The 25078-nt window shown below is 44.2% G+C and overlaps 1 long non-coding RNA gene across 1 annotated transcript; it reads right to left on the bottom strand.

Moving 5' to 3' along the window:
- Positions 1-449: 449 nt before the first annotated feature.
- LOC115096260 lies at positions 450-25078 on the bottom strand. Its single transcript, XR_003858003.1, has 4 exons — positions 24966-25078; positions 5806-6055; positions 1249-1307; positions 450-932 (listed from the first exon to the last, which is right to left on the bottom strand). It is a non-coding gene; the product is annotated as an uncharacterized LOC115096260 (long non-coding RNA).

A 25078-nucleotide genomic window follows, 5' to 3' on the forward strand; every position in this document is an offset into this window, starting at 1 on the left:
TAAGCATGCAAATGGAGTTTTCGAACATGGCCCAGGGAGTTGAACACATAAAAATATGTGGTGGAAATAATTTTGTGCATACTTTTATGTGTGCTGCAAATAGATGTTCCCAGTGGTGGAGTTTAGGCAGGGAAATCATTTACATATGTCCTTTGTAATTTCAAAGGTTTTTGCAAAAATGTTCACATGGACATTTACACCTACTCTCGAGCAGTGTAAATATGTGCACCCATGCCATGCTAAGGTACGTGCAGTCTTCTAATTTTCAAAGCGGACTTATGCATATTAGTCTGTTTTGAAGATTAGGACTAACATCCACATGTACTTTGTACAAGCAGAGATCATCCCTATATGGGCTGTTATTAAATAATCCTCTTTGTTTTATATTTTATTTTGTTTAATTCTTTTTATTTCATTTGCTTTATTCATTTTGTTTTTAGTGTGCAGTTTTTCATAACACATGCTATTTTTTTAAAATACATAAAATAAAGACCTGTTATATTGAGATGTGGATTGAGTGTGCCTTCATACGATGCGAACTGGATAAGTTCCGCTATCGTGTATATGAGCCATATATGGCTTCTAAATCATTAGGCACCTCAATATTGGTTGTTGGATTGATGTTGCTGTCCACGGGTTTGCGTGCTCTTCAAATTATTTTTTGTAACTTTAAATATTATGAACGCATTGGCCTTAGCCACCACTGATATAGTACTTGCGTAAGTAGTCAGTCTTGTGCCGCCGACACCGGGGTGTTTCGGAGCGAGGCTCCTTCTTCACGGGCTGTGCATTATCAAGAGAGACCGCAAGGACGCTGTGGAAATTTGCTATAGCGGCTAAGAGAACTGCTGTGGACATCGGCGTTGAAAGGGCTGTCAGCTGAGCTCCGTGTATCTTCGACGGCTGCTCTGACCGGCTCCTTTTACCAGCGCCTGGTAAATATACATATTTTTTGACCAGTACATGTTCAAATGAGAAATGACACAAAATGATATAACAAATATCGTTGATGTTCTTCTGTTTTAAAATAACAGCACATCCTTAATTGTCTGAATAGGGTACAGTTATTTTACGCTTTCAAGTCTAATTAAACGTTATCTACAACTTATTTGTTGACCCATATTTCTATACAAATCCTGCTATAATCCCTATTTTTTCCTATATATATTTTTTTTCTAACATTTGGTTAACTCTGTTTAGGCTTTTAGATTATCAGACCTTTTTGCTGCAATGTACTTGACTACTCACACTGCAAAGTTATGACTTCCTTTTACAGGAGAACCATGGCTGGATTTGCTTCTTTACACCTAGATTAGAAGAGATGACAAATTTTAATACAAATTATTTCTGACATCTGTATGCATGGTATTTGCTTAGTTAATATTCATAACGTGTTATGTTACATCAAGTCTGATATCATATAATATGGCATGACAGAGTGAGGTGAGATAATATAACCTAAAAAATATAGATGAAATCTGAAAGCAATTTAAAGTAATGATTTCATAAGAAGTATAATAGACTGCAGGTTTTCTGGTTGTATAGTGTAATACACATATTAGATGCTGAAGATACTCATAGACTGAATATCTTCAGTACCCAAGATGTGTATTACACTATACATGTGAAAGCCTAAAGGCTAAAGAATCTAAATATGTATACCCTGGAAGAGAGGAGGTGTAAAGGAGATATGATACAGACCTTCAGATACCTGAAAGGTTTTAATGATGCATAATTTTTTAATCTTTTCCATTGGAAAGGAAATTGTAGAACTAGGATCATGAAATGAAACTCCAGGGGAGACAACTCAGAACCAATATTAGGAAATACTTCTTCAAGGAGAGGGTGGCTAGTGATAGGGACCTGGAGGTAGGCTCGGTTTCTTTGTAGTTAGTGTTGGGATATAGTCTGGCTCAGTGGTAGTCAACCTTTCTTCTGTCGGAATACATCTGACAGATGGTTCTCACATGTATTTATTTATTTATTTATTTATTTAAAATTTTTATATACCGACATTCATCCAGGATATCATATCGGTTCACACTGTATGTATGTCACACTGTATGTATATACCGTATGTCACACTGTATGTATATGTATGTATATGTATGTATATGTCACACTGTATGTATATACATATATATATATGTATATACATATATATGTATATATGTATATACATATATATATGTATATATACATACAGTGTATATACATATATATATGTATGTATATACATATATATATGTATATACACTGTATGTATATACATATATGTATATGTATGTATATGTATGTATATGTGACATATACATACACACTGTATGTATATGTCACACTGTATGTATATACCGACATTCATCCAGGATATCATATCGGTTCACACTGTATGTATGTCACACTGTATGTATGTATGACATACATACACACTGTATGTATGTCACACTGAATACATTACTGTCATGGGGCTAAATATAAACATACACTCTGCATCCTCAGGAACCCTCCCCCCCCCCCCGTTCCCCAACAATGAGTGCAGAGCAGAGCTAGGACATTCCTTGTACAACTCACCATACAAAAAAGATATTCTGGTGTCCTCTCAGTAACAGCAACACAAACTCTCTCTACTAGCAGGAGCAATAGCCCTACTACAAAAAGACAGCAGTTTACTACCAATGCATATCCTATTGAGAAAACACAACAAATAAGCCTGATACAAATGCCTACATGTGAGTAAAATACCTCACCTTGGTCACACACTCAAAACCAACCTTCACCAAATATAGAAAGACCACATATTACAAATATGGAGACAGAAACTAGAATAGAAACATAAAAAAGCCATTCTGCATGCAGTGCAAACCTGGAGAAATGGAAACAGAAATATAGCACCTAACATACTCCCAGGATCTGCAATAATGCACACAAACTAATCTGTAAAAGTTACACCTGTATTATGGAACACATTCAAACAGTAACAACTGAGCCTATGAAATGGCAACACTACAAATATTAAACCAGGCCCTAAACACCATGTGACGGGGTCACTATGCTAGACTAGATAGGAAGAATAAAGCTAGGAACCAAAGATTCAAGGAAAGGGGGGGGGGAGGAAATACATCAACACCAGGCAAGAGACGTCCCTTGGTTCCTTCCCCCGGATGTGACAAGGACAGAAGAACCACAGGTGTGGGAGGTAAAGGGTGGGACTTTCCTGGAGCCAATCAGCTGGCAGAGGAGGAGGAGTTTCCACAGGATAAAAAGGACTCCCTAGTAGAGCAGTCTCAGTCTCCTGAGGGTCCCGAGGAGGAAGGATCGGATTTCCTGTCTGCTCTGGGAGACTTCGAGGCTGGACATTCCCCGACCGTGTGAAGGACTGCTGCAACTATTACAGAGAAGGTGAGCGCGGGGACTTCTGTTGTTGGACGTACGACAAGGATACTTTGCCTGGAGGACTGCCGGTGGGTGGCTGTACCTCTGGGGAAGGGCTGAGGTCCCAGAGGTACAGAGGGAGGTGGCAGTTAGGCCCAGTGGGGCCGGACTTTTGAACTATGGACTTTGAGAGGGACTTCTGAAGCCACTGGTTGGAAAGTGAGTTGCTGGCTCAGTGGGGAAGGCATCTGCCTTCATCCAGGTGGTGAGGGTTCAAATCCCACCTGGGGACTTTTAAGATAAATACGTTTAAACTGCTATTTGAGTTTCCAAGGGACCAGGGAAGCTCGGTTAAGGTTTGGACCCGGGAACGGAAGCAAGCAGACGGTGTATGGACCAGGGAAAGCGTCACACACCAATATACCTCCTATTAGGAAAACAGAATAATCGAAAAAGAAAAAGTGCAGACCAACAAAGTTCAAGTCCCGATCAAGGAATTCCAAACTCAGGGTATATAAAGTGAATTGTATAATTTTATTGCGGCAACTCCAAAAGGTATTTTTACAAAAGTCCCCCGACACGGTCCCGTGTTTCGCCGGAGGCTGCATCGGGAGGGACCACCAAATTTATAACAATCTGAAAACAAAACATATCAACGATCAGGACACAAAAATGGACTTAACGCCGAACTAAAAGTAATGACATATAACAGAATAAGCAGGTTAACATACCTGGATGCAGAAACTTACAGCATAGCAGGGAGTGCATTAACCCTCAGTACAACACAGGTATTTAAACCAAGCAGAGTTTAGGCGCGAAAGTTCAGGTGAGGCGATCACAAAACTCAGGGGAACCAATCACCGGCACCCATAACCCTGAAGCGCCCAATCACAGTCAAGCGGACTGATTGCCGTACAGATAATGAAAAGAAGTCTTGTAAAAAGGTACCATTCAACTTCATGGTTTAAGCCTTTAGGTGTTACAGTATCTAGAGTAAAAATCCACTTTTGTTCTTTACGGCCTAAATGTTCAGCATAGTTGCCCCCCCGAGACGGCCTAGGGACAACTTCAATGTTTTTCTTTGTTATTAAAGTAAGTTTTTCCTCCCTCCCATCCCTCTCACACTCACCCCTAGCTAATCCTTTGATTTATAGGCAGGCAACACGTTCACATTAAAAATCAATCAGCCTTTTATGTAAAACACAGAATTTCTCTTATCAAGCATTTAATTATCCTGTTGCAGGTCACTACCAAATTAATAGTGAAGATACCAATAAGTTTGAAGGACTCTTATTTATACATTCCTACTCCCTTAGCAATCTAAACTTAATTAAGAACTCAACACAATTAAGTTGAAGGTAGCAATCTAGCAGCAAGAGGGGGGCCTTCCAGTCTTCTGCATTGAATGTTATATGTATGATTTTTTACCCACCGGTGAAAGGTTGTATGTGTGCACTTGGCTCTTGGCTCTCAGAGAATGAATCTGATCTCTGGAGGCTAGAGTGGCAGACCTGGAGGAGCTGAGGCAGACAGAGAGGTCTATAGATAAGACCTTCCGGAACATAATAGTTTTTCATTTTAAATAAATGAAAAGAGACAAACAAACAAATGAAATGAAAATCAACAAAGACAACAAAACAATATAAAAAAAGGTCTGTGAACCTCCTGTGGAGGTAATTTTCAAAAGGATTTACGTGTTTAAAACTAGATTTACATGAGTAAGCAGACTTTGAGTATAAATGGGCTTTTGAAAATTGCTATTTTTAGATGCATAATGCCTTTGAAATTTCACAGAATTTTCAAAAGGTTTTACACGTAAATGATTTTTGAAAATTGCTACAATATGCGCTGCTTTTACGCCCATAAATCCTTTTGAAAATTATGTTTAGTGTATATGGGAAGAAAGAGAACATACTTCAAGTTTCTTTTATGATTCAATTCACATAAGAAGTGACTTGATTTGAGAGACTTCCATAATACTAATTTTTTAGCAGAATTGATGGAAAATTATTTAATTTGTTCTTAATAAAAAAAAAAGCATACTGTGAAAAAGTGTTGGATAGATAAATCAGAAGGGTTTCAGGGTCATCAGAGTGACACCGTTAATCTGATGTAATAAAATTATTAAAACTTAAATTGCCAGGGGTAGAATTCTGAATCAGTAGCTCAGCATTCTGATTACTTGACAGAACAAATAAAATGAATAAATAAATTCAAATCTATCCATAATCATCAATTTTTCTTATTGAGTTATGTTTTAGGGTTGGGGAAGACAGGTATTCTTTTTCCTTTTCAGAGGATCCGGCAGACCAGAAGCAAGAAGAAGGCAAACAACAAGACAGTGACAGATGACTTCACCTTACCAGAGTGACTGAACTTTCTTCTAGGTGCCCACCTTGTGACACTATGAGCTCATGAAAATATTGCACTTACCCTGCACCCCATTAATTTATTGCTATCAGATCTCTGATTATTTAAATTAGAACCTAAAAAGGGGAACAAATGAGTTTAGAACATAAATCACTTACCTGCAGCAATGGATTATGTTTCATTTATAAACTGAAAGTAAAGGTAAATTTTAAGAAAACAATAAACAATCTTAAAGCCCTTAGTATATTTGTATCAGTTTCAGTAAATTAAAGTATACTTATCTGATTTAGAATATTCAGTGTTATCTGAATAACTGGAAAGATAAAACAATAAATAAGTTAGACAAATTTGGCAACATTACTGGAGTGACCTACAAGAATAGAAGAAAATAATTTAGAAAGTAATAAAAAGAAGAAAAGTTAATACTTGTTCAAATGAAAATCTGAGAAAACAAAGATTGATTAATTTCATGTTAATCTTTATTAGTTGTACTGTGATACCTTAGAAAAATATTTGTGTTCCGTTTTTCTTTTTTAAATTTTTATTGCCAGTTTATTTGAAATAAACAGAGGTTTTGCATAAATCATGTGGCTGTCAATATTGAAAAGCAAATGGGTAAGTAAGCTGGATAAAACATATTTGGCTTACTTTCAAGGGATATTCAGCAACACAGCTTATGCTGCTGAATAGTGAATATCCCTCTATTTGATGTTATTTAGCCAGGTAAGTTATATCTGACCAAGTTAAACCTGCTCTATGGCAGGTCCAATTTATCCAGTTAATTTAACCGGATAAGTCCAAATATCAGCACTTATCAGGCTAAGTTACTGGGATAAATAGAACTGCCCCGATCCACCCATGCCCCACCTTTGAGTTATCCGTCTAACTACTTAATCAGATAAGAGACTTACCTGGTGGCAGCCAATGAACATAGCCAGATATTCAGTGGCTATGTAGCTTTTGAATATCGGCACTTGGTGATTTTAAAATTTCATAATAATTTCTTTAATGAACTCATTATTTCAGTAACTCAAATTCTTTAATTCATTATTTTTAAATGTTCATGTAACAATCGCTCTTCCCTATATTCGGGGAAAACAATACATGTTTTTAATTGTAACATCATGGAGAGGTGTTGTGGTGTTTTCTTTCTACCACCTCATGGAAAGGGTGGTTTACATCTAAGAAGCACAAATAAAATTTAAAGAGACATCACAACGTCAGTGGAGACTAGATACTGTATGAATATACCTTCTCAATGGCAAAGTGCTATAGTAATATATCAGTGACAAAGATACTTTATTTTCCATTGCTTCTGGAGTTTTGCATGAGATATGTGGCTAGGGAAATAATATCTAAGTTAGAAGAGCTATAGAGATGAAACCATTATCACAGGTGAGGCAAAGATACAAGAATTACTACTTTCATTTTTACCAATCCTCTTGTGACCTAAATGTTTTTGAAACTAAACTAAATGAAAATTAAGCTATTTCATTCATTCATATTCAGATGCTAAGTGAACTATTAATATTTTTTTGTTTGTTGCCTTTTCAATTGTTTTATCTAAGCTTGATAAGTGACAGTTCTTACTACTGGCATGCACTTGGAAAAGTTACAATTTCAATAACGTCCTTGCATGTCTAATTTGATGGGTATAATAATGACTAGGGGATACTAGTAATGTAGTTCTTGCCATTTGTTTTAATATGTATGACTGACTTTTAATGAGAATTTTCATGTAAAAATTTAATTCATCTTGTTCTATGTGCTTGCTGAAAGCATTTGAAACTTAAAAGAGTTTCTTGACAGGTCTACTCTTCAAAATCTTTAGTTACTGACATGAACACAGCAGTTCTTAGTATTCAGATTTCTGGAGAAATCAATTTAAATAACTCCTTGGGCACAAAGACTCCTTGAATATTCTGGTTTATAGCAGCTGGGTTTCAATAGGCAGCCAAAAAATTCAGGCACGTAGCAAAAATTAGATGTAGTAGGAATTTTCCCCATAAACTCAAAATTGGAAAAACACTCTAGTACCTCTGATCTTTTGAATGGTAACCAACAGGATGAATTTTAAAAACTGGCTTAGTACCCATATTTTATTGACATTGCCAGCCACGACGAATGTAATGGCCCAGTCCCATTAAACACAGCACACAGTTATTTGGATATAAGAGGCTGCAGCTTTATTTTTAATCTCAGACATCAAAACTACTGTTTGCTTGTACCCATGCTGCATGGCAGTGAAGATAAACTGGGTTGCTCCTCTTCGACTACCCACCTTTAACCAAGCAAGGCTGCCATCCTTTACTCGGCCCCCGCCGTGTTAGCAAGCAAGGGGTCCTCTCTGCCCGGGCTGAACTTATTTTACTTCCATATCATTTGTATATTTGAGTCGGTGTTGATTCAGCTATGAGACATACGGTCTCCTGCTAGTGTCCATGAACTTTTTTCATGTTATACAACTTGGAGTGTATTTAATGACTCTTGCTGGAATATAAACACTCCCGCTTTGGATTTATATACAGAATTCAAGACAAACTTTCTCCTGGAATGGGGATACAAAATAAAGCTTAAATCAAATATTTATATTTGGTTCAAAACAATTTGTTGCAGAAGAGAAGACATTTCATTCAGTAATCCATTTTTTTTTCATGTAAAACGGATTACATTTAGGTCTAATGTTACCATGCCCTCTGCCATTATTCTTTACTTCTGACACTTTAAATTTGGGATTCATTAGGGATGTGCAGGAGGTTCGGATTCGTCCCATTCGGTATTCGTGGGGAGCCAAATCCGTTGCATCCGTTCTTGGGGGACCCCAATCCGTTCATTAGTTACGTATGTATTCGTTTCCCAAAAAAACCTCCATCCCAACCCTTTAAATTTAATTAACTACACCCCCCACCCTCCTGACCCCCCCGAAGACTTACCAAAAGTCCCTGGTGGTCCAGCAGGGGTCCTGGCGCGATCTCTTGCACTCGGGCTGTCGGCTGCCGGTATTCAAAATGGCGCCGATAGCCTTTGCCCTCACTATGTCACAGGGGCTACCGGTGCCATTGGTCGACCCCTGACACATGGCAGGAGCAATGGACTGTATTTTTAAGGCAATATAGTTTTTTATTTTTTGTACACTTTTGTATATTTTTAAGTGGGTAATGTGGGGGAATGTGTGTGTGAGATATGGATGAGAAGTGTGCATGAGTGGAGGGGGGGTTTCTTGGGTAGTATGTTAGAAAACAAGATACTTTCAAATATAGTGTGATGATTTATATGTGATGGTCTAATTGCAATATTAATTGCAGATGTAAAAAAATATGTTTGGGTAAACATTTGTTATGGAATAAAAATAATGATGAAATGTTAACTTGACCTCTGATTTAGTTGTTATCATTGTATGTATTATCAGAGGATATGCATGTAACTTATTCCAGACAAGGTTCGAGGCAGGTGGCAATGCTCATGGTCAGTGTCCAGGCAAAGGTCGAGGCAGGAATCAGTCTGAAGAATAGGATGGGACAGGAAACTCAGGAAGCTCAGAAACTCAGGAAGCCAGGCTAGAAGACTTGTTGCCAAGGCACTGGTAGAGTGCAGGGACTATTCTTATATAGTCCCTGCACTATGATGTCATCGGAGAGGGCCGCATGATTACCTGACACTGGCCTTTAATTCAAAAGGAAATGATGCATGCACATGACTAGGGAGCAATTTGAACCCTGGTGGCGTCAAACGCTTTGCAGGCCATGCTGAGCCAGCCTGAAGCATCCTGCTGCGCTGCTGGCTGGAGGAGGGGTGACCACGAGGCAACAGAGGTGAGCTCCAGTGGCAGTGGCAGGCCTCAGAACCCCATTGGCTGCACTGCAGCTAAGGTAAGCGAGGTCGGCCACTAGCTAGGGTGGCCAACCCACGCAACATTACCCCTCCCTCTAAGCCCTCCTGGAGGCTTGGGTTTCCCTGGATGATCCACATGGAATTGCTTAATTAGGTTCTTGTCTAAGATGTTGGAAGCCGATTCCCATGAATTCTCCTCTGGCCCTTATCCCTCCCAAGACAGAAGGTACTCCCACCTTCGACCTAGTCACCGAACTTCCAGGATCTCATGCACTTGATAGATAGTGTCGCTCTCAGCAGCAAGCTGTGGCGGATCAGGTACTCTCCGGGTGGGCCAGGAGAGTATGAGGGGCTTAAGAAGAGAGACGAGGAAGGAGTTATGAATCTTTAGTGAAGGGGGTAGTCGAAGTTGGTATGTCACTGGTCCCCAATTGTTTGAGCACTAAAGGGACAAATGAAGTGAAGGGCCAGATGCATGGATGGCACCCTTAGGCGGATGTAGCGGGTGCTGAGCCAAACTTTCTCTCCTCAATGGAACTGGGGTGCGGTCTGTGGTGGTGGTCTGTAAACCTTTTGGCTATCAAGCCTGCTTGCTTAATCAAACATTGGGTATGGATTCCACATTTGTTTTAACTTCTCGGCCGTCAACTGATCTGCTGGAGATGGGATGGACAGTGGCAGTGGTGGAAGCAGCTGTTTGCCGTAGATGATCTGAAATGGCGAGGCTCCTGTGGCCATGCAGGGATGCGAGTTATGCGAGAACTCGGCCCAAGGTATGAGATTAGCCCAATCATCTTGTCAAGTGTTGACATAGATTCTCACAAACTGCTTTAGAGAATGGTTAGTCCGCTCAGTCTGACTGTTAGCTTGGGGATGATAAGCGTTCATGAAATCTAGAGCTATGTTAAACTTCTTAAAATCTTGCAGTGAACTGGGTACCCCGATCTGAAGTAATATGCCTAGGAAGCCCATGCAAGTGAAAGATATGCTGTATAAAGAGTTGAGCCAATTGTGGAGCCAAAGGAAGGCCAGGTAGTGCCGTGAAGTGGTCCATCTTTGAGAAGTGGTCAATTACCATCCAGACGACTGTCTTGCCCTGTGAGATTGGGAGGTCCACAATGACTTCAGTGGATATGTGTGTCCACGGTTCCTTGGGGACCAGTAGTAGCTGTAGCTGCTCCCAAGGGCGTTCTACCAGAGCTTTCTGTTGCACGCAGACTGGACAATAGTCCACATAAGCCCAGACGTCTTTGCACATATTAGGCCACCAATAGAACTGCTGAAGTAAGGCCAGGGTCCTGGCACATCCTGGGTGGCCAGCGACACGGGAGTGGTGAGACCAAGACAAAACCTTAAGAACATAAGAATATGCCATACTGGGTCAGACCAAGAGTCCATCAAGCCCAGCATCCTGTTTCCAACAGTGGCCAATCCAGGCCATAAGAACCTGGCAAGTACCCAAAAACTAAGTCTATTCCATGTTACCGTTGCTAATAATAGCAGTGGCTATTTTCTAAGTCAACTTAATTAATAGCAGGTAATGGACTTCTCCTCCAAGAACTTATCCAATCCTTTTTTAAACACAGCTATACTAACTGCACTAACCACATCCTCTGGCAACAAATTCCAGAGTTTAATTGTGCGTTGAGTAAAAAAGAACTTTGTCCGATTAGTTTTAAATGTGCCACATGCTAACTTCATGGAGTGCCCCCTAGTCTTTCTATTATCCGAAAGAGTAAATAACCGATTCACATCTACCTGTTCTAGACCTCTCATGATTTTAAACACCTCTATCATATCCCCCCTCAGCCGTCTCTTCTCCAAACTGAAAAGTCCTAACCTCTTTAGTCTTTCCTCATAGGGGAGCTGTTCCATCCCCTTTATCATTTTGGTAGCCCTTCTCTGTACCTTCTCCATCGCAATTATATCTTTTTTGAGATGTGGCGACCAGAATTGTACACAGTATTCAAGGTGTGGTCTCACCATGGAGCGATACAGAGGCATCATAACATTTTCCATTTTATTCACCATTCCCTAATAATTCCCAACATTCTGTTTGCTTTTTTGACTGCCGCAGCACAGTGAACCGACGATTTCAATGTGTTATCCACTATGACGCCTAGATCTCTTTCTTGGGTTGTAGCACCTAATATGGAACTTAACATTGTGTAACTATAGCATGGGTTATTTTTTCCTATATGCATCACCTTGCACTTATCCACATTAAATTTCATCTGCCATTTTGATACCCAATTTTCCAGTCTCACAAGTTCTTCCTGCAATTTATCACAATCTGCTTGTGATTGAACAATTTTGTATCATCTGCAAATTTGATTATCTCACTCGTCGTAATTCTTTCAAGATCATTTATAAATATATTGAAAAGTAAGGGTCTCAATACAGATCCCTGAGGCACTCCACTGCCCACTCCCTTCCACTGAGAAAATTTTCCATTTAATCCTACTCTCTGTTTCCTTTCTTTTAGCCAGTTTGCAATCCACAAAAGGACATTGCCACCTATCCTATGACTTTTTACTTTTCCCGGATGCCTCTCATGAGGATCTTTGTCAAACGCCTTCTGAAAATCCTAAATCCCCAAATCCGGATTCTTTTGGGAACCACTGTTTTCCTAGGAGAGACGGTCTCAGTAGCGGAGAGGAGGATTCGAGCTGGATCAATGATATGTTGTGAAGGCTCAGCAGCTTCCTCTCAGCTGAATGAGCGAGAGAGAGCATCCACACAGAGGGGCGGATTTTCAGAGCCCTGCTCGCGTAAATCCGCCCAAAACCAGGCGGATTTACGCGAGCAGGGCCCTGCGCGCCGGGAAGCCTATTTTACATAGGCCTCCCGGCGCGCGCAGAGCCCCGGGACTCGCGTACGTCCCGGGGTTCTCGGAGGGGGGCGTGTCGGGGGGCGGGGCCGGAGCGTGCGGCGTTGCGGGGGCGTGTCGGCAGCGTTTTGGGGGCGGGTACGGGGCATGGCTACGGCCCGGGGGCGTGGCCGCGCCCTCCGTACCCGCCCCCAGGTCGCGGCCCGGCGCGCAGCAGGCCCGCTGGCGCGCGGGGATTTACGTCTCCCTCCGGGAGGCGTAAATCCCCCGACAAAGGTAAGGGGGGGGTGTAGACAGGGGCGGGGGGGGGGGTTAGGTAGGGGAAGGGAGGGTAAGGTGAGGGGAGGGCAAAGGAAAGTTCCCTCCGAGGCCGCTCCGATTTCGGAGCGGCCTTGGAGGGAACGGGGGGAGGCAGCGCGGCTCGGCGCGCGCAGGCTATACAAAATCGATAGCCTTGCGCGCGCCGATCCAGGATTTTAGTGGATACGCGCGGCTCCGCGCGTATCTACTAAAATCCAGCGTACTTTTGCTTGAGTCTGATGCGCAAGCAAAAGTAGGCTGTTCGCGCGCCTCTTAAAATCTACCCCAGAGATTCTTGGCTGCGGGTCTGTAGCAAAGCATGAATTCAAAGCACATAAAAAAGAAAGGCCAACGAGCCTGATGTGGGTTGAGGCGTTGAGCCTGCTGGAGATGTTGCAGGTTTAAGTGGTCCGTATAGATGGTAATTTGGTGTTGGGCTCCTTTGAGCCACTGGCGCCACTCTTCAAATGCAAATTTGATTGCTAAGAATTCCTTGTTGCCAATGGCAAAGTTCTGCTTGGCCAAGAAAAACTTCTTGGAGAAGAAGGAGCAGGGGTGCAAGGTTCCTGAGGAATTGTGCTCACTGAGCACTGCTCCTACTCCTTCGGACAAGGCTTCCACTTCCACTACAAAAGGAAATCTCAGATCTGGATTTCGGAGACACGGTTTCTGGAGAAAGGCCTCTTTGAGAGTTTGGAAAGCTACCACAGCCTTGGTGGGCCGTTGCTTAGCGTTGGCCTCCTTACATGTTAGGGCTTTGAGTGGCACGGCCAATTTGAAATAGTTCCGAATGAAGCTGCAGTAATAATTTGTGAAGCTCAGGAATCTCTGAAGGGCCCGCAAGCAGCTAGGTTGTGGCCAGTCCCGAATGCTCTTAAGTTTCGCTGGGTCCATATGGAAACCTTGGTTAGACTATGTAGCCTAGGAAAGGAAGGGTCTCTTTTTCGAAAATGCATTTTTCTAGTTTAGCATACAGGTGATTCTCCCGCAGTTGCTGAAACACTTTGAAGATATCCTGGCAATGAGACTGCAGATCCTTGGAAAATACCAGGATATCATCTAAGTACATGACCATGCAGTCGTGGAAAATCTCATTCATCAGGTTTTGAAAGATGGCAGGAGCGTGGCAGAGTCTGAATGGCATGACCAGATACTCATAGTGGCCATCCCTGGTGTTTAACACTGTCTTCCATTTGTCATCTTCATGTATCTGGACCAAATTGTAGGCTTCATGGAGATCCAGCTTGGAGAATATTTTTGTCCCTTGTAAATGGTAAACAGCTCGGCTATGAGTGGTAGTGGGTACTGGTCCTTCACAATGATTGCATTCAGCCCACGGTAATCAATACACGGATGAAGGGTATCGTCCTTCTTGCCCACAAAGAAAAAGCTGGCCCCTGCCGGGCCGGAAGATTGTCGAATGAAGCACTTTTGTAGATTTTCCTCCATGTATTCTGACATAGCGCAGATCTCTGGTAGGGACATTGGATAGACCTGTCCTTGGGGAGGTGAGGAACCTGGTATCAGATTGATGGCACAGTCGTACTCCTGATGTGGGGGAAGCATGTCTGCAGCCTTTTGGAGAAGACGTCTGCAAACTGGGAGTATTGAGGAGGTAAGCAATCAGGGACCAAAGAGGTGGGTAAGCATGGTAGAGCAGTGGGCTTCTTCAAGCAGGTCTTTTGGCAATCAGGGCCCCATTGGGTCAGCTGAAGCAAGGACCAGTCAAACTGGGGATTGTGAGGCTGTAGCCAGGGAATGCTGAGCACCACTAGATATATGGTCTTCCGAATGACATAAAAGGTGGGACATTCCAAGTGGTGTGGATTCATGCAGAATTTCAGCGAAGTGGTGATGTATGTGATCTTCCCTGGGAGAGGATACTCATGAATGGAGGAGAGAGTCAATGGTACTGGGCAAGAATGAGTAGGAATTAACAACTGCTCCACAAGATCTTGCATCAGAAAATTCCCACTGGCTCCGGAGTCTACTAAGGCTAAGGTGGAGAAGTCACGACTTCCCACGGAGAGTGTTACTGACAGCATTAATGGGGGAACAGGTGAGGTCAGACCTAGGATCAAACCCCTGATGAGTCTTAGGCCCGGAAGTTTACCGGACGGATAGGCCAGCGAATGATTAGATGATCGGGTTCTCCATAGTACAGGCAGAGTCCAGCCCGTTAGCGCTTCCAGCGTTCCTTAAAGACAAGCGACCACGACCCAACTGCATGTGTTCTTCTGTCTGTTTTTCAGGAGATAAAGGTGGACGTGAGGTGGGAGAAGAATGTCAGAGGTGACTGATGGTAATTCCATGCCTCCTCGGGCCCTATACCTTGTGGGCTCTCTCCTGCAGGTGGCGGTCAATCCTGCCTGTTAACTTGATAAGACCATCCAGAGAGGCTGGTGTTACGCATGCCATCCACGTCAGACCCGCGGCACGGCCCTCTCATCTTCTTACAAGGACTCCAGCTCTTGGTTCCTTCTCGCTAGCAGCGGTGGGCCGCCAGCTCCGACCACTGGCCTCCAGCTCTGCCATAGTCCCCAGCATTTCAGGTCAGGATACCATTGTTCTTCGGGCCTCTCCGCGTGGTCCGCGGAGAGACACCACTACCCGCGCCCCTCCCTAGGCACGCATGCATGCATCGCTGATCCTTATGAAGGGCCCGCAGTGGGAACCTGGCCGCGGCCCTGGAAGATGACGTCAAACTCTTCACTGTATTTAAGCTCAGGCCACGCTCCGTAGCATTGCCTTTGCAACAGGTCTCCTCGCTACTCGAGTACTTGTTGCTGCTAGAGATTCATCGCTACTCTTCATTTCTGATCCTCGTTGTTCCTGGTTCCTGTTCTCTTCATTCCTGCCCTGCCTATGCTTTGTATTGATTGCCTAGACTTCGACCGCTATGCCTAACTACGCTTCAGCCTGTCTCCAGGTCCAGACCTCCACTACACCTGACTACACTACAGCCTGTCTCCAGGCCCAGACCTCCGCTACGCCTGACTACGCTACAGCCTGTCTCCAGGCCCAGACCTCCGCTACGCCTGACTACGCTACAGCCTGTCTCCAGGCCCAGACCTCCGCTACGCCTGACTACGCTACAGCCTGTCTCCAGGTCCAGACCTCTGCTATGCCTGACTACGCTACAGCCAATCTCCAGTCCCTGACCGTTGTCTCTATTGACTAATGCTATTGACTTTTCCGTGATCAGATCTCAGCATCGCTTGCCACGACCTTCGCATTGCTGCTGGCCCTGATCCAAGTCTGTCATTGACACCTCTTCTAGCCTACTCCCTGGTCGTGGACTTATTAGGCTCTGGCCTACCTTTGCTCAAGCGACCTCAGTCAGCCTATGTTCCATTGGCGCCCGAGTTCCATTACCTTATCCAGTCCAGTGTAGGACTACACCACCCATCGCCTGCTGTCTCTGGGCTGAACCAACCTCTTTTGCCATTCAACCTCGAGGCCCACCTAAGTCCTGCCGGCCCCGGCACTCAAAGGCTCAACCCACGGGGAATGAGGGCTGGTATCGGTGAAGCTCCATCGGCCTCTGCCTATCAGCCCACTCCATCTGCCGATGGTGGGGACCTGTAGGTTCTCGCCTATGGGTTGCATCAACCCCACCTCGGCCCAAGGGTCCACATCTGTCGCAACAGCTGCAAGTCCATGTGTTATGGCCGCGGCAGTCCGCGACCGGGGCCAACTGTCATGGCCGCCGGCCGTGGCAGTCCGCGGCTGGGACCGAACCCCTACCCGCGGTGTCGGGTCTCCGCTGAGGCTCCCCCAGGTGCAGGGAGCCTCAGACGATGTTCCTCGCGCTGCCTGGGACGCTGTGTGGCCTGCCACGGGCCTCTGATTCCGGCGGTGGCTCCGCCCCCTTCTCCTCTGCTCTAGGGCCGCGCATGTGGCTGAAGACAGCATTTAAAGGGGCCACGACAGGAAGTGTCGTGGCTCCCTCCTGCAGCACTTCCTCCTAGATTTGGTATTTAAAGGCAAAGTCTGCTCCTCAGACCTTGCCTTAGTATTGAGGTCTTGCTTGGTTCCTGTGTACCTGGTATCCTGGTTCTTCGTCCCGCTTCTGCTCTGTCCTCCTCGTTGGATTGCTTCTTTTGGACCCCGACCACTGGACTGGCTTTGGACCACGCTTTGGACTTCAACCCCTGGACTGGCTTCGGATCACGCTTTGGACTTCAACCCCTGGACTGGCTTCGGATCACGCTTTGGACTTTGACTCTTGGACCGGCTTTGGACCGCTCTCTGGATATCGACCATTGGGCTGGCTTTGGACCCCGCTCTGGTTTCCGACCTCGGGACTGGCTGCGGACTACTCCTTGGACTCTGAGTCTTGGACGACTCCTGGAGTTTCTTCAACATTTCTACAGAGACTACTTCCGACCTGCTGGAGGCGCCAGCCATCTGGAACCCACGACCTGCAGGAGGCGCCTGCATCCAGACCATCTTCTGTCTTCAAGGAGTGGCCTAAATCCCAGCGGCTGTGTCCCTACGGGCTCCTCCTGGGGGGACCACGTGCTTCCAGGGTGAAGTCTGGTCTACATCCGCAACAGGCCTCGCCATCTGACGGTAGAGACCGATGAGGCATTCTCCACTTGATGGCAGTATAGACTCTACCTCAGAACAAGGGTCCACGCTCCAGGTACTAACACCATGGGCTGCCAACTCATTCTTGATTCTGGGTGCTAACCCATCCAAAAGATAGACTGGAGGCAGTCCTCTCCCCAATGTAGTTCAGTAGCCAGTGTATGAAATTCAACTTTATAATTCGCCAGGGAATACCCGCCCTGACGGATACGCAGGAGTTCAGATCCGGAAGCCGCCAAATGACCTGGTTCTTTGAAGACTGTCCAAAAAAGGTCCATGAATCGGGGAAGATCTTGGAAAATGGGGTCTGAGCGTTCCCACAGGGGGGAAGCCCAGGCTAAAGCCATACCCTCAAGTAAGGACAGAATGATGGAAGTCTTCGTAACACTGTCTGGGAATAGCACAGCCTGAAGGCAAAATTGCATGTTGCACTGGTTAAGGAATCCCCGACATCGCTGTGGATCCCCAGCATAACGAGGAGGACCAGGAAGCGAAATGGGCATGAGTGGAACCGGCACCAGAAGACTTGGCATGGATAGGGTTGCAGCAGCACCTGCAGGTACCACGGAGTCAAGGTGGGCACTGAGATGCTCCATGGACACCGATAGTTTCTCCAGGACTCTTTGCTGTTCCATAATCTGAGCTAGGCCCAGAATAGCCTCTGCTGGATCCATGGCCTTGGCAATCTGTTCTGGATGTGGACCCTTGGACTGAAGGGGAGTCCCTACCTTCAGCTGGAGAGGAGCAGAGACCCCATTGGAACTTCACCACTACCAGCCCATGTTCCCCTTTGGTTGAGCCATTGGGTGCTGTGGCCGGCTGGACTTACGTAGGGTCTCTGTGGTAGATGTCCAGGCTAAGATGGAGGCAGGCGGTGATACTTATAGTCAGTGTCTAGGCTAAAGTGAAGGCAGGCGGCGATACTCATGGTCTGTGTGCAGGCAAAGGTTGAGACAGGAATCAGTTCGAAGAACAGGATGGGATAGGAGCTCAGGAACTTCATGAGACACATAGGAAACTCAGGAAGCCAGGCTAGGAGACTTGTTGCCAAGGCACTGGTAAAGTGCAGGGACTGTTCTTATATAGTCCCTGCACTATGATGTCATCGGAGAGGGCCCGCGATTACCTGACACTGGCCCTTTAATTCAAAAGGAAACGACGTGTGTGTGCCTAGGGAGCTGTTTGAACTCTGGTGGCATCAAATGCTCTGCAGGCCACGCCGAGCCAGCCTGCAGCATCCCGCCACGCTGCCGGCTGGAGAAGGGCAATCACGAGGTGGGAGCAATGGGCCTCGGAACCCCATCAGTTGCACCACGGCTAAGGTAAGCAAGGTCGGCCTCTGGCCAGAGTGCCCAACCTGCACAACATATATTCTATACTAATTGATATATTATTGTATCTGATGTACGGTGTATGTAATTGCTGATGAAATACTTTAAGACACCCTGGGTCCTCTGTTGGAGTAGGGTGACTTATAAATCTAAAGTGTAATGTAGTAGTCCAAATCATTGCAATGAATTATAACAAAACTGTAGAATGGGTTTTTTTCTGGTCAGCAACAAACATTTTTAATGGATGGCTTCCTGAATTGACTTCTAAACCCCTTTTGTCATGAAACTAGTGCAGTAAGGAATTGTTTTTTTTTAAACACTATTTATTTTTAATTTGTACTTTGCAAACAAAAATAAAAAGATATGATTTTTAAATAAGGTAATGCATTTATGTTCACATAAAATTATAAAAATAAGATCAGCACACAAGTTGAAGGTAATACCTTCTTACTTGACTAATTTAATACCTTTGAAACCTACTTATACATCTATCTATCTATCTTCCTATCTAGCTATCTATCTATCTATTCCCTTCTTCAAGTCGATGCAAAATGAGGGGAGGATGATGCCTGAATATACAAATACATTGTGATGTTCATCATCCTGTGAAAGAAATGTAAAGAAGAATGCTACAATGGCTACAGGCTAGAGGTCAGACAAGGATATAGGATAAACCTCCACACTAACACAAAATTACATACTGAAGAGCAAAACAAGGTGGCACACTTGCAGAGGGCCATTTTTTCCAGGCCAGAACATTCAATCATTTACTTTATCAGGAATTTCAATCCTACCCATGAATTAATATATTTGAAATAAAAATTATTAAACACTTCCACAAACACAAAGTGGTATATTTAATAAACAGGTTAAAATCAGTTGGGTAACACATATTACCAGATGATTTTAATGTCCATGTTAAACTGCAGTTTAACACGTTATCAAGTAAGCTAATGAGATGCAGTTTGTGGTTATTTTAGAATGGCTACATTAAACTGAATAGAGACATTTTAATGCAGCCATGATATATATGGTCATCTGTAGCCTATATTTACTGGTCTGGAGATGTGGGCCTGGTTAGTGCAGCTTGCAGGGGATGCAATGTGGGCATCTATGCATGGGCTGACTTCCAGATACTCCCCTACCCTAGGCATGGCAGACCCCCAGCTAGATGCAAGTCTTACCCTACATTCATAGAAATCGCTGATATCCCACCAAATAATAGAGACCACTGTATCCCCCACCCCTGCCCTCTTCAGGACCAGGAAAGCAGCAGGAAGAGGAGAAGAACAGGCTTCCTCACTCTTGCTGCTTTGTTGGCTCTTGCCAGAATGGAGGCTTTGCTACCATGTAGTGTAAGCAATGTGTAAATGTTATTAGTAGTTGTACATTATGGAATATGCATATTCAACACATTTTAGTACATGCATTAGCTATAATGGGGTAGATTTTTAAAGTTATGCGCGGGAGTAGATTTGTTCGCGCAACCCAGAGCGAACAAATCTACGCCCGATTTTATAACATGCGTGCGCTGCCGCACGCATGTTATAAAATCCAGGGTCGGCACGCGCAGGAGGGTGCACAATTGTGCAACCTGCGCGCGCCGAGCCGAGCAGACTGCCTCCGAGCCGAGCAGACTGCCTCCCAAGGCAGGCGTAATTTTCGCGCGCCAGCCAGCTGCCGGCGTGCCATTCCCCAGCCCAGGGACTGGTTTGGAAGCCTCGGCCATGCCCCCGGAACGCCCCTGAATGCTGCGCCGCCCCCGACATGCCCCCTAAGCAAAGCCCCGGGACTTACGCGTGTCCCAGGGCTTTGTGCGCTCCGGTGGCTTATGCAACATTGGCGCGCCAGCCTTTTAAAATCTGCCCCAATATACTTTAGTAGATGGACCCCCGCAAAGTGGTTTAAAAAATAAAAAAAAATTCTCACTAGTTTCTAGACTTGTATAAAGTAGTGTGGTGGCTGTGTTAGCACACTGGGAAATAACTCATTTCTTTTTTCATATGGCTGTAACTTCCATCTTGTTTAAAATGATATGGTTGGCACCTTTATTTTCTCAAAAACTATAAAAAGAAAATCATCATCCCAAATATTTCCATATCATTTCTAGGCACAAGGCTTTTCCTCATTCTATGCCCTCGGAAAATTCTTTATTTTATGAGGCACATAGTCTTTCTGTAAGTGCAAACTCTCTTGTTTGTATGCCTCCTTCACCTTTCATATCCCTCTTTTAATTCTGCACATGTTTAAAATAAATAGACATTAACAAATGTAATGCAATGAAAGACACTCAACATATCTATCTCAGGCCCTTCAAATAATCCCCTCATTCTTTTACTTTAGTCTTTCCAACTTTGAAAACAAACATTGATATTTTACAATGCAATCTACTTGCATATTTAGATGTTTGCATTAATCTGTTGTAGGGAGGATTTTACACTCAAAAGCTAGTTAGAAATATATTTAACCTGACAGGAAGGTATTATCTTTACTTTGTTTATTGGCTTTTATTTCTATGGATATATATGTTGAAATGCATTTTGAAAATCTGGTTTTGTACATAATGTCCTGTCCTACTCATTATACCTGACCAGTGCTTCCTGTTGCGCTCAGGGATGTTCACTTGTCCTGGAGCTGTGGAGAACGGCTCCCTGGTAGGGACCAGAAAGCACCTGCCCCCAGGTGGTGGAGCACTGAAGGAGACAGAGGCTAGGATAAGTTTCACCACTGGAAGCCCGCGGTCCCCCCCGGGTGGAGCCCATAGGGACCCGTGCCACTTGGACTTAGGTGGGCCTCGCAGGGTCTCCTGGAGAGGTGGTAGACAGGCGTGTCCACGGACAGCAAGGGAACACGGTTGGACTTGAGACTGAGGTTCCGATGGAGCAAGGAAGACCAGAACAGCGTAGGAGATAACAAGGCAAGGGACAGTGCCAGAATCAGGAGACGTAGTCAATCAGGCAGAGGTCAGAATCCGAGGGTCAGTTCGAGGAGTAGTAAGGCAAGGCAGAGGTCAGGTTTCGGAGGTGAGACGAGGTCACGAGGCAGGCAGAGGTCAGGATGCAGGCAGCAGACAGGAAGGTCGAGGAACAGGCCGAGGTCAGTACCAAAGAGACAGTCCGAGGGTACTACCTGGGGAGACGGATGGACAGACGCAGGAACAGAAGGACGCTGGAACGAGACTGGAACAAGGCTTAGTACGCAGTGACAATCTAGCACACATTGCCGACCCGATTGCCAAGGCAAGGAAGTGCAGGCAGGGACTTCCTTAAGTGGTTCCTTCAATCAGGGCACGCCACAGAGCTAGGACCCGCCCCTGGCCCTACAAGAGGCCGGGGGTCCGCACACGTGTGCGTAGGGGCGTGGCCATGCCATGGGAGGCGCCGAACTCCGGCGTGAGGCCTGATGCGCAGTGGAAGGCCCGGCGACCGCCGCCGCAGGACGCCGAGGCCTGGAGGTGCTCACGGCTGCAGCTGGGGAGGCCGACCCGGGACCTGCAGAGACGCCAGAGAGGTGAGCAGGCTCATGTGCGGGCTGGACATGGACGGGGCACGCCACACTTCCGAGTTATTAAAAAGCTAGACTTTTTTTCAAATTGACTCAAGCAGGATTCACTTTATTTAAAGTAACTGTAAAAGACAAATGTGAAAAATTAAAATAGCATTGTTTTCTAACATTATTTTTGTATTTGTTATATTTTATCTTTCATTTTCTGGAGTATGTATATTTTAGTTGTTTGTAAAAAAAAAAAAAATGTCTACCTTCACATTTTGTTTAGTCTTCCTCTAATAGCTTCCTTTGTAGTCTCTTAGGGGGTCATTTTCTATCCCTATCACACGCGATAGCTAGATAGGGGCGGAGTCGGGGCGGCATTGGGACCAGAAGAGGAGGAGTCGGGGCAGCATCGGGGCAGATGCCTGCGGAAACTTCGCTGGCAGCGAAAAGGTAAGACCCCTTATCGCCACCAGTAGCGTGCCCAATAGCGCCACCTTTCATGGTGGCGCTATTGGGTGTGAAAGCCGGCAGCGATAACACAGCGGTGGTGTGATCGCTGCCGGCTTTCACAGGCCCGCCCCCCGCTTCGCACCCCCTCCCCCTGTTACCGCTCGATTCACAAACCGGTGCGATCTTAGAAAATCCAGCCCTTAGACATTAGAGAAGGGAGAAACATGCCATTCTGAGGCAGAGCTGTATATAAATTGGAATATTAATGGGAATATATAACATAGCAATATTATTTGTGCATTTGTATATATTTGAAAATTGCACTATATACTTATTTTTCCAAAGGAAACAAGGCTTCAGTTATTTAAGCAAAACAAATCGCTAATACAGTACTGTACATTGACTCCTTATAGTGTCAGATAACTAGATTTCCTCTTTCTGCTCATAGCAACTGTAAAAGAAGGCTGCAGATGCAAGACCTATCTCCTAATTCTATGCAGTCTCTTTTCAACAGTCTAGAGGATAATGATCAATCTCCAATGTAAACTGTTATTTTTAGGAGATAACATCACAACCTCTCTGCCCATTTGCAGATAAACATTGTTTTTCACATACAGTACATTCCCGGGGAATAGTTTCCAACTATGATAAGCTGTAGAGTTCCTTTCATTACATACAGGGAATTGACTCTACACCTCTGAGACCTATTTCAGGAGAATCTGTTTGGATGACAAACTTTAAATCAAAGTCAGAAGCTTATAAATCCCCTGCAGTTGGGAATATGGTCTTAATTTAAAGCTATAAACCCTAACCTTTCTTTATATTTTGATTTATGTTGGCCCTTATTCAGTTTATTTGAAGAAATACATATATGTGTATATAATCTATTTCCATAAAAAATGTGGTATATGCATTTTGTCCCACTTTGCAAAATTCAAAAACTAATAAATATGTTTCTGGACACAATACAAACAAAAGCTGCTCACCTAAACTTTTGCAGTCTTTCCATAACAAATTATTGATTTAGTATGTGACACTGATCCCAAATTGTTCATTCTTCATCTCTGCCTGGACGATACTTAATCTCTATTTACACTGACCACTAGGTTCTATTTTATAGCCAAACGGTAAATGTGAATGGGAGATTATGCCTTTGTCATCCTGCTCATACACATGTACATAAAGCGATACAGGTAGAGGAATGGGGTCTCTATTGCTGGGTTTTTTTTTCTCTTTTGGGTTAGAGGTTGGTCAAGGAGATTGTGGAGTGCTGCAGGCTAGCAACAAGCCTGCCCAGAACTAGTTCATGGAAGGAGAGATTTCAATATTCTGCTCCTAGACATTTGGCCTGGCTTATCAACAAAGCCCCTGGGAGGATCAAGGAAGCTACTATAAGCAGAATTTAACCATGAGGAGACTCATTTCTGATATTATCATCATAATAGTAGAACATGGAGATTGCTATTGTTGTGATCATAAAACAACATAACGTTGTTTTATGTTGTGTAGATTACCACAGTGTTCCAGCAGTCTCTCTTGACAAAGTACTGCCCTTGAAGGAGCTTCGCTCCAAAACACCTCGGTGTCGGCGGCACAAGACTGACTACCTGAGCAAACATGAGATAAGTGGCGTCTAAGGCCAGTTTTTTGGCATTATATTTCAAGTTATAATGGTTTGAAGAGTACGCAAACCCGTGGACATTAACATAATTCAACCACCACATTGAGGTACCTAATGATTAGAAGCCAGTCTAAGGCTCATAGACACAATAGCAGAACCCAGATGGTTCGCGTCGTATGAAGGTACACTCAATCTTCATCTATATATATAACATGTCTTGATTCATTTTATAACATATGCATGTCATTTTAAGTAGATGCACGCAAATCCTGCTTCTATCACATAAGTGGGGGAATTTTAAAAGATACACATGCCAACGTCATTGTCCATTTTCCTAGTTTGTTCCCAGTTCACGAAGTTAAGGGATAAGACTTTCAAACCCCCTTAGTTTAATAGCCCTCTTTACCCCATTACCACCGACCCTTAAAACCCCGCAAATCTATTTAGTTTTTTTTGTTTTATGACTTCATAGCAGAAGTAAAGTTACGCAGCAGTGGACCCTGGCGCATCCCTGTGCACACAAGTATTTATGTGCAGCGAGAAGAACATATTAGCAGGTTACAGTTCACATCAAGTGATAGCAGGCAGGATGCTTTTTTTTTTTCAATTTTTCCAGATTATCTTTTTCTCCAGATAAAGGCTACTTCAGAGACCATGAGTAGGCATTATCGTTTTGTTTTTTTTTCTCATATAGAGTTTATCCTCTTCTGGTTAAGAACCAGCTCTATAGCCAGTTTCTTCTCACACACTTCTTGAACTTCACCAAACCACTCACCTCTCCTTCTCTGCTCCCTCAATCACAAACACTTTTCTTCATAGCTCAGGTGTGTTGGGAAGTAGATATCTCCCAACCTTGGAACTCTATCACTCCCAGGGGCTGGTGGCAGG

The sequence above is a fragment of the Rhinatrema bivittatum genome, chromosome 7 (genome assembly GCF_901001135.1).
Source record: "Rhinatrema bivittatum chromosome 7, aRhiBiv1.1, whole genome shotgun sequence".
NCBI lineage: Eukaryota > Metazoa > Chordata > Amphibia > Gymnophiona > Rhinatrematidae > Rhinatrema > Rhinatrema bivittatum.